Here is a 10,537-nt window from a genome sequence, read left to right as displayed (position 1 = left end):
TTTGTCTTGTCAGCATAGGCCATTCAGATGGCTCACTAGTGATAAATGGGTACCAAAGCCCAAAATGGGAGATTCCACCCCTTCACTTTTTGAATGTCAGTCAGTGTTTCTCCCCATTGGCCACCTCAAATAAATTTTATCTATTCTGCATTGTTTTTCCATTTAGAAAATATTGACCTTTATAGTTACAATTCTATGGTTTGAAAAAAGAAACAAAGTTAAGGGCTCCAATGGACAGAATGTGTCACTCCAAATTCTAGGCTGAAATCCTAACTTTCAATGTATTAGCAGCTGGGAGTTTGGGGAGCTAATTAGTTCATGAGGGTGGACCCCTCATGAAAGAGATTAGTGCTTTATAAAGAGTGCCTCCAGAGAGTTACTTCACCCTGTTTTCTTCCATGTGAGAATATGTTATAGTTTAGGTCTGAATGTCGCCCCAAAGCCCCATTCAGTCAGAGATAGCTGCATCTGGAATGTGTGATGCTGGGATTAAGGGTATGTGAGTGAGTGGTTTAGTACAGCCTTAATTCCGGTAGTCTGAATGGGATAAAAAGACAGAAAGACACGGTGAAGCTCCCTTTTTAACATTTGTTGCCTTGTGCCTGCCATGTTTGTTTCTCCTCCGCAATGCCTCTGCCACCCTGTCTTGGAGCCAGCTGACTAGGGACTGAAACCTCTACAAACTCTGAGCTAAATAAATCCTTTCCCCCTTTAACTTTGGGTGCCAGGTATTTTGTCTCAGCAATGAGAGAAAAGTAACTAACAGAATATAATAAGAAGTCAGCAGTCTGCAACCCAGAAGAGGATCTTCACAGAACCTGACCATGCTGACACCTTCATCTCAAACTTCGAACCACTAAAAATACTAGAAAATAAATTTCACCAGTCCATGGTACCTTGTTATAGCTCTCCAAACTAAGAAATGTACAGCAAAAATGTCAGACTTATTTGAAACTTGAATCTATTATAATAATTATTTTGGCATTGTGTATAATATTTTCATGTAATCTATAATGGAATTTTAAAATGAAAAGGACATTTGTCCTGAGAATGTGTTAATTACATTAATTTTACATTAATTTAAATTTAACAGAAAATTTATTTTAGAAAAATTTACTATACACCTAATATATGCCAGATATTTATCCAAGTGTTATCACTGGGATATTCTTTTTTTTTTTTTTTTTTTGGTACCGGGTATTGAACTCGTGACCTTGTGCTTGTGAGGCAGGTGGTGGAACCACTGAGCTAAATCCCCGGCATCACTGGGATATTCTCAATGAGAACCAAAGCCTAAACTCTGGCCCATTTGAATCTGTTAGGAACACAGCTGAACTGGGAGGGTGAAAACTGTCAGAGTAGTCAATGAAAGCCAAATTAAAAGTGATTGAAGACTGAGTCACCTACTGTAATGGCATAAGCAAGACTCTAAAGCCAGAGAAAGCACTGATTCCTCTATTTTATTTCCCAAGAGTTAGATGGATGCCACAGTGGTCAAGAGTCAGATGGATCAGCACAGACATTAGGTTCTTGGGCAAAACATTCTGGCAGTTTCATGGACCTTGAAGTAGAGGTGGAGGACAAGGAGTAGAAAATTTTGCACACTGAGCCACTGTGAAGGTGATTGTTATGGTTTAGTCTAGATGTCCTCCCAAGGGCTCATGCGGTCATAGATCCCTTTTTCAGAGGTGGTTGAATCTAGAGTGTGTGATTGATTCATGATGCAATGCTCGGCACTAGGATTAAGGGTGTGAGTGCTACCCGCCCTAAGTAGCCTGGATAAAACTGAGATGCTGGGATTAAAATCATGTGATTACTAAACCAGTACACTGATTGGTTTGGCACTGCCCTAATCCAGGTAGTTTAGATAAGATAAAAGGGGTAGAAAGACACTGTTAAGGTCCCTTGTTGCTACCTTCGGTCTGCCACAACTTTCTCCTCTGCCATGCCCCTCTGCCACGTGCCACTCTGCCTTGGAGCCAGGTGATTAAGGACTAAAACCTCTACAAACTGAGCTAAATAAACCCTTTAAATTTGAGTGTCAGATATTTTGTCTCAGCAGCAAGAGAAAAGTAACTAACACAGAGATCTTAGCCAAGGTACCTACGGACAAGCTCTACCCAACAGAAACCTAGGAATGAAGGTTCCAGGGCTAGGAGTATAAACATGGTGAAGAATGTAACCAGCCGTGGGGGCCTCCTAGATAAGCTTTGTAATAAGGATGGCCTGTAATAAGGTATTTAACCAGGAGGCCAACTCTTCACTAACATTTTGAACAGTAGGTATACAAGTAAAACATATGCTGTATTAGATAGTTGTAAGTGATAAGCAAGAAAACAGACAAAGCAAGGAGAGGAGGCAGATAGGGAATAAAGAGTTTTGGGTGAGATATGACAGCAAATTGTTAAGGTCAGGTAAAAGAGGCCCCATTGGAAATGTGGAATTCGGTAAAACAGTTTAGAAATGAGCCTTGCAAGCATCCAGATGAGTGGGTCACACAGTAAGAACTGAAGTCCAGACCACCCGAGGTGGCTGTCTGGAGGAAGTCCACTTGTCTGGAGTGGAGCAGGCAAAGGGAGCAAAGTAGGCAAAGAGCTCGTGGAGAGCTTGTGAGACCTCAGGTCCTATAGGGGAGGAGTGGTGAACCCATGGCATGTGTGCTATTGTTTTTCTTTTCGGACAAAAGATGTTAATGCATGAGTTGTTTTTCTAAACTAAAACCTCAGTATTCAGGTTTAATTGCAGTGTTGGCACTTTGCGATAAATAAGTGGGTTTGGGGTTGCAGTTTGGCACTTGGTCTCTAAAAGGTTCACTATCACCGCTATTGGACCTCATCCCCTCTGAGATGAGCAGCCATCAAGGCGTGGGAAGACCAGTGATGGTGTCTGGTTCTAGCTGCTTTCTTGAGAAGAGAGTTAGGAGAGGGTACACTAAAATTAAAAAATGACAGTGCAAAGCTTGCAACTCATTGTTCCATTCACTGGTAAATTATTTTGTTTTTGTCCTCTTAATCAATAGGTGATCATTAGTGACAGAGGATGTGATTCTGTGGTATGCACTGTATGCAGCCCATGACACAGCATATAGGACACATGCCACACCATGTTCAATACACAACATGTGTTTGAATACTTTTTTTTTCAAAGTTTTCCCTTAAGCATTTGGTGTCAGTTGAATTAGCTCTTAAAACTCCCCTTTATTTTTACTTTTTAATTTTTTTTTTGGTACTGGAGATTGAACTCGGGACCTTGTGCTTGCGAGCCAGGCGGCAGAACCACTGAGCTAAATCCATGCCCCAAAACTCCCCTTTAATCTCATTGTTTGCTCCAACTTCTGAGAGATTATTATTCTCTTAAGGATACTTAGGTACTGTGTTTTGCTCTCCATTGTATATTACCTGTTTTATTACTGATTTTTAAAATCAAATTTAATCAACCCATAAATTCCCTTCATAATGAAATAATTTGGTCATCTAAAAATCTAAATATGTTTAATACTTTTGGAAGTTATCTAATAGAAAAGGATTCTAGTAAGCAATAAGCATGTGAATGTAATGTGTGTATAAACTTTAACTCAGAAGTCCTAAAAATTTGTTTTATACAGAAAATTGAACAGAATGAAATATATGTGACACAAGGGTGTTCACTACATTTTTTTTTACCATAATGAAAAGCAATGAAATATCAATGGACTACTGACTCACAATGATGTATTATGCATTTTTCATGTATATGGTAAGTTGTCCATGATTTACTTTTGCAGAAAAGGTGGTAAAACTAAATTTACAGATATCAAAAAAAAAAAAAAAGAGAGAGAGTTAGGAGAGGGAGTGAAGTCATGTTAAGCACAGAGACAAGGAGACTGTGAGGAAGTTACTGTAATGATCCAGGAAAGACATGCTGATGGCTTGGACCAAGATGGAAAGATTGGAAGCAGGGAGCAGTGGTTGGGTTTTGGATACATTTTGAAGGTATACTCACCTTTTATTCATTCTAAACATACTTTTGTTTTCCACTTCCATATTTTGAAACATGTCTTATATTGGGGTGGCGTATTATGATTGTTGTCAACCAGGTGACAGTCATGATATAGTTGTTTAGTTTGTTAAAAACTTTTAAGCATCTATAGTCCCAGCTACTTAAGAGACTGAGGGGAGAAAAAATAAATTAAAAAAAAAAAAAAGAGAGAGACCAAGGGAGGAGGATTGTTTGAACTCAGGGGTTTGAGGCCAGCCTGTACAATATGGCAAGAGTCTGTTACAAAAAGAAAAGAAAGAATAAAAAAGAGGCCTGCGGATTTAGCTCAGTGGTTCCACTGCCTGTCTCGCAAGTGCAAGGTCCCGAGTTCGATCCCTGGTACAAAAAAAAAATGAAAAAGACAGAAAGAAAGAGAAAGAAAAGAAAGGAAGATAGATTGATTTCCATTGATATTATATGGTAATTGCTAGCATCCATCTATAGATATCTTGTAACAAATTTGAATTTTATGTAATTAAAGTTCAAAGTTTATTTTTATTTTTTTTGTTCAGAAATGCATTGTAAGTGTGGCTTTTCTGCTTACTTTCACTGACAATACAGTTAGTCCTCCATGTCCATGAGTTCCACATCCTCCAACCAACCATGGGTCAAAATATATATAGAATTTTTCTTGTCATATTTCCTGAACGATACAGTACAACAACTATGTACATAGCATTTACATTGGATTAGGTATTTCAAGTCATCTAGAGATGATTTAAAGTATACAGGGTGATGTGTATAGGTTATATTGCAAATACTATGCCATTTTGTATAAGGAATTTGAGCAGCTGCAGATTTGTATATCTGAGGATGGATGGGTCCTATAACAAATCTCCCTCAGATACTGAGGGATAACTAGTTATTTGCTTAGTTGCAAATCCTCTAATTCCCTCTGGTAATCACCAGTATCAACCCATATTATTGTGACAAATTCAGATAATTAAGTTTCAAAATTTAATACCTTTGCTCAGAAAAACATCAGACATGTGGCTTCTTTGTTCTTACTTTCATTAACAATACCTCACTTGAGGGTTTCATCATTTTGTGACTAGATAGCAGCTTTCTCCCGGTCTTCCGTCTTTCGCCTCCCAAAGGCATCACAGACTAGTGCGAGAATTATCTTCCTGAAACCTAAGTTGATTGTCTCATTCTGTGAGGATAAGTCTCTGATGCTGTATGGTGGGTATAGAATTTCAAACTTGACACCGTCATATGAGAATCCCATACTCTGCCTCGGCATACAATTGTTTTTATTAGTGCATGTCTGTAGTAGAGAATAGTGATGCTCATTTTGGGGAATCGGTACATGCATATAACAAATCGTGATCATTTTCAGTCCCTCCACTACACTCCCTCAACTCCCCTCTTCCCTGTCCATCTCTCTGTCTCCAAGAGTTTGCCTTTTAGTTTCCTATCATCTCTCTTATTTATTTGTTTGTTTGTTTATATTTTACATTTCTTTCTATAATTTTTCAGCCTTATTTCCCATTTGTACTTTCTATATAAGCTGCACTGAATTCTCAGTTTCCTGTAAGACAAGACCAAATCTCAACTTTACACCTTTCCTCCTGCTTTACCTGTCTTTCTCCAACAGCTACTCATCCTTCATCCACACTGGCTGTCACTTTGGGGAACTGTTTGGATCTTCCAAACAGACATAATTATTTATCTTCTCACAAAACATGCTGCATAGAAATGTAGTTTATCTATTTGTCCTTTTCTCTTCTCCTGGGGACTGGGAGCTGAGGACCTGATTCATTTTTGCATCCTTTGAACACAGTTATTTGGTTGGTACAGAATAGTTATGCAATATTTGTAAGAATCAGTTTTTATTAAATTGGATTTGATGAACCATACTTCTCTCTCCTGAAAAATGTAGAAAATAATAGTAGCTATCTGATAAAGGTGTTTTAGGTATTTTGAAGATTACTTAAAATCATGCATAAAAGTATAATGTTTGATACATAAGTGCTTGATAAATGCCTGCTCTTTAAAAATTTGTATAAAATTATAAATAATATTACTCATATTTTGAATGAACATAGTATCTTTTAATCCCATTGGAAAATAGTGATGTCTAATTTAAGCCTCAGAGTAATATAATATTATATATATTAATATAATTATTATTAAATAATTATGTCTGTTTGGAAGATCCAAACAGTATCTGACCCATTACAAAACTTCTAGTGTGTTCAATGAAAAAGAATAAAAAGCAGTGAAAGAGGAGGTAACCCCATTTCATTTTTCTCTTGGTGACAAAGTACTGAGAGCTTTGATTGTTTGAAGAGCCTAAATATAGAGCACAGATGACCCAAAAGCTCACCTCAAACTTCATTTTTTTCTAATAGCTCCTGAAAAAAATACTCTCAGGAGTACTAATTCTTCCTGTCAATTTAGGTAGTTCATACAATTTTCAGTAGTATAATGCACTTTATCACATTGACCTTATCTTATAAGAGTTTGTTCACATCTTGTTTATTTTGGTCATCATAAATGAATGGTTAAATTACTTATTTAGTGTTTTTTCTAACATGCAGATAAACAATTTAATGTATGATTATCATCCAAATAGACATCATTGGGTTTCTGTTAATCCTTGATGCATGACTGAATAAGATTTTGACACACACTTTCATCTATGACTCAGGAATTTTCTTGATTGCTATGTTGACACTGATGAATGCTATGGATTGAACGTGTGTTTTGTCCAATGCTGCTGTTGAAATTTATTGCCATTGTAACAGTATTAAGGGGTGAGGCCTTAAGGAGATGATTAAACAATGAAGGCTGCACGCCCATGGGAGAGACAGGTGCCATGATAAAGGGTGAGTTAGGCCCCCTGTCTATCTTTTTCCTTCTTCTCCCCTACCGTCCTCTCCACTCTCTTGCCCTCTGCCCCTCTTGCTTCTTACCACATGATGACAAAGCAAGAAGCCCTAATCAGGAGCTGGCACCTCAATATTGGACTTCCCAGGCTCCAGAACTGTGATGCAGTACAGTTCTGTTCACTGGAAGTTTCCCAGTGCTATAATTTGGATATGGGTTAAGTCTCAAAGATTCATGTTCTGGAAGCTTCATCGCCAGTGTGGTGATGTAAGAAATGGTGGAACCTTTAAGAGATGAAGCCTAGACTGATCAATTCTAAGTTTATGACCTCCTGTGTCAGCACTGCAGTGGTGGGTTATAATATTAAAACCTACTACTCTTTTCCCTTATTAACATGTAATTGCTGTGCTTTTGATAAGATGGTTTGGTTAGGAAAAAAATGTGAACGATCACTTAAACCAAGGCCAGTTATAAGGAGTATTTTCTCCTGTTGGTTTACCTTCACCTCAGAATTATAAGAACATCAAAATACAGAGTGAATAGTTGTCTATAACATTTCTACCAGTTGTTTCAATTGGTCTTGGCATTTCTCGACACTATGGTTCTATGTTCTTTGTGATGTCTTATTGTTTGTGAGGTTTTTTTAAATTTAAATAACTAAGTGGGGCTGTAAATGTAGATTTGTGTCAGTATCAAGAAATTGTTTTCCGATCTCTAAATAAGATTTCTATTTAAGTGTTTTAAATTTGTTTTTTCTTGCTGAGTAGCAAAGGACTTTTATTTTCCACTTTCCTATATACCTAAAAGTATGAACACTGCATTTCAATGGACTGTATTGTGTACTTTTTGCTGAGAACTTTTTTCTGTAAACACAATTGCCTCGTTCAGTTTTGTTGTAAAGTGACTTACCATTAGATGCATTGTTGATATGCTTTCTGATGTGTGTTTGATAAGAGTGATGAAATAAAACTTAAAACTAAAAGAAAAAAAGAAGAGGTGAAGCCTAGTAGGAGATAATTAGGTCATCAGGGGCAGAAAAAAATAGTGTAGTTTTTGTGAAACCTCAATTAATTCTTATTAGAATAGGATTGTTGTGAACTGAGCTATCCTATGTGGCTGTCCTCTTCTGCATTCAGCCAGTTCCCGTTCTGCTTTCCAGTCCATTTTGAGGTAACCAAAGGGATCTTCACCAGGGCTGAATCATTGAGGTCATCTTCTCTTGGAAGAAAACTATGCCACCACAACTATGAGCTATCACCTCCTTTCTTTTGGCATTCTGCTCATTCAGGGGAGCCTAGGTGGTGCAGGAATTTTTTTTTTTTTTTTGGTTCAGGGGTTGAACTTGGGACCTTGCACTTGCAAGGCAGGTGCCAGAACCACTGAGCTAAATCCCTGGCCCATAACCTCCTTTCTTTATGAAGGATCCAGGTTAAAGTATTTTGTTATAGTAGCACAAAATGGATTAAGAAAATGAATTTTCATACATAATCATTAAATCTTCCTAAGGAGTCTAAATCCAGTTCTTTCATAATTCCACCCAGATTGGTATACTGTTGTTCTTGGTAACCATAATGGCTTCCCTTCTGGCATCTCAATTTGGGAGTCTAATTAGCATATTATACCTAACTGTACATTTTGACCATCTTTCAAGAAGTAAAGACTTTTTTTTTGGTACCAGGGATTGAACTTGGAAACTTCTGCCTTCGAGACAGGCGGCGGAACCTCTGAGCTAAATCCCTGGCCCCTGAGAAGTAGAGACTTTCTTGTTTGGGACATTGAGAAACTGTAGAGTTCATTGGGTAAGTGAGAGTTCTGTGTACAAGTATTACTTTCAAATTAGTACAATCAGCCTAAGGTGTAAAGAATAGAGGGGGGATTGTCCCGCATGTTTCTAATCACTTCTTCCTCTCCTGCTCACTGATGACCTTGATTCATGCTTCCTGGGAAACAGATACTATCTCATCTACCCTGTCAGTAGAATTGGGCTCACTTTGTCTTTCCTCGTGCTACTTATGGTAAGAGGAAATATCTCTGCTCCTAGTACAGGGAAGTCCCTTACTCAGACTCCCTTGTTTCACCTTCTCAAGGACTTTATTTCTGCAAATAGATCCTTATCTCCTGCACTGCAATCCCCGCCCCCCCCAGGGGGGTGTTTTCATCAGCAAATAAACATACTCTTTATCTCTCATTCCTAGCTGCCGCCCATTTCTCCTGCTCTTTCACAGCAAAACTTCTCAGATGAATGGCTGTCCCCAAGCCATCACGTCTTTTCTTTCCTCAGTCTATTTCATATAGATTTTTCCTCACTATGTCTGAACCTTCTAAAAGATTCAAAGCAATCTCCATGTCAACAAATGCAATGGCCACTTTTCTGCCTTCATTTTACTCAGTACCTCGGTAGCACTTGTCCTAAGGAAACACTCTGTACTTCTTGAAACCCCCCTCTCTTGAATTCTGTGTTGCTCCACTCTCCTGATTTTTTTCTTATATTACTGCCCACACCATTGACTACAAACCAGCAACTCCCAAATGTATGTATACAAACCTAACCTTTCCCAGTTTCCCAACTTATAAATCTAAATACTATCTGGCATTTCCATTTGGGTGTCTAATTAGCATATTATACCTAACTGTACATTATGACCATCTTTCAGTAAATTAATATATGTTTAAAATCTTTCTTCTGTCCACTGTGCATGATATTCTCCCACCTCTTTGCCTTTATTTTTTGCCCCTTCCCCTAAGTCACCTCCCTGTAGGTTAGGTCCACTGATGATTTAATAGCACCCAATAATTTCCCCTCATAGTGATTATCACATTTATAATCAGTCAGATATATCCATTAGTCATCTGTTTAATGACACTCTTGCTTCTTTGATCTCCAAGATCCTTGAAGCCAGAGATTACCTCTGTTCTTTACTGATTTTTTACAGAATGCCTTGCACACCTTAGAAACTCAATAAATATTTTTTAAAAGGTGGAGTAAAGAAATAGCTGTTCTACATCACTTTTAATAGATAATATTATTATATGGATACAGCATAATTTATCTCTTATTTTTGCATATAGAGGCTGTTTCCTATATAACTAATCCTACAGTGAACATACTGTACTTATATTTGGCTTGTATCCCTAGAAATAGAACCACTGGTTTTATAGTGAGGTGACATTATTAATTCCAGGCAGGTTTTAGAATTACCACAGTGTCTACTGTGGTTTTCCTGACCTTTCTCACCACTGCATGCCCGGTGGGGGTGAGGGAGTTGGAGAGATTAGGGGGAGGTCTCAGAAAACAATTTATAGGTCTGTAGATACAGATAAGAAATACTTGAGGAGCTGCTCTCACATCTGAATATAGCACTGATAGTTAAGTATTGAACTTCGAGCCTGACACTTTAATGAGATGAGACTGTGCTCCACTCCGAGAGGGGGTGAGAATATTTTAAGAATTTAAACAATATGTGGCCAGAGGGAAGGCTATAGTGGATTCAAGATGGCCACAGATTTTTTTGCAATTCTTCTGAACAAAAAATAAAGTGTTTTTCCTTCTGCATTGGCTCTTGGCTGGCACTGTGACTTGCTGAGACAAATAGAACGCAGCAGAAGTGATGGTGTATGACTTCCAGGCAGGAATGTTCTGGAAAACCAGCTCTGTGGGGAAAAAAGTAAAAGCCCTGATTTATATCAC

At 38.0% G+C, this 10,537-nt stretch overlaps 1 protein-coding gene across 5 annotated transcripts in view; it reads right to left on the bottom strand.

Annotated features, from left to right (window-relative positions):
- Positions 1-1,105: 1,105 nt before the first annotated feature.
- Positions 1,106-10,537, bottom strand: part of LOC147829866 (uncharacterized) — a 96,588-nt gene continuing 87,156 nt past the window's right edge. For all 5 annotated transcript variants that reach the window (XR_015445394.1, XR_015445393.1, XR_015445392.1 and 2 more), the window contains one exon: positions 1,106-10,500. The gene's annotated coding sequence lies outside the window, so the exon portion shown is untranslated. The remainder of the gene's footprint in view (positions 10,501-10,537) is intronic.

This window comes from Heterocephalus glaber, unplaced genomic scaffold (assembly GCF_053883595.1).
Source record: "Heterocephalus glaber isolate CG9 unplaced genomic scaffold, H.glaber_assembly_v1.0 deba00000347, whole genome shotgun sequence".
Classification (NCBI taxonomy): domain Eukaryota; kingdom Metazoa; phylum Chordata; class Mammalia; order Rodentia; family Bathyergidae; genus Heterocephalus; species Heterocephalus glaber.
Note: the sequence above shows the minus strand (reverse complement) of the source record. Positions and strands in the feature narration are given on the sequence as shown.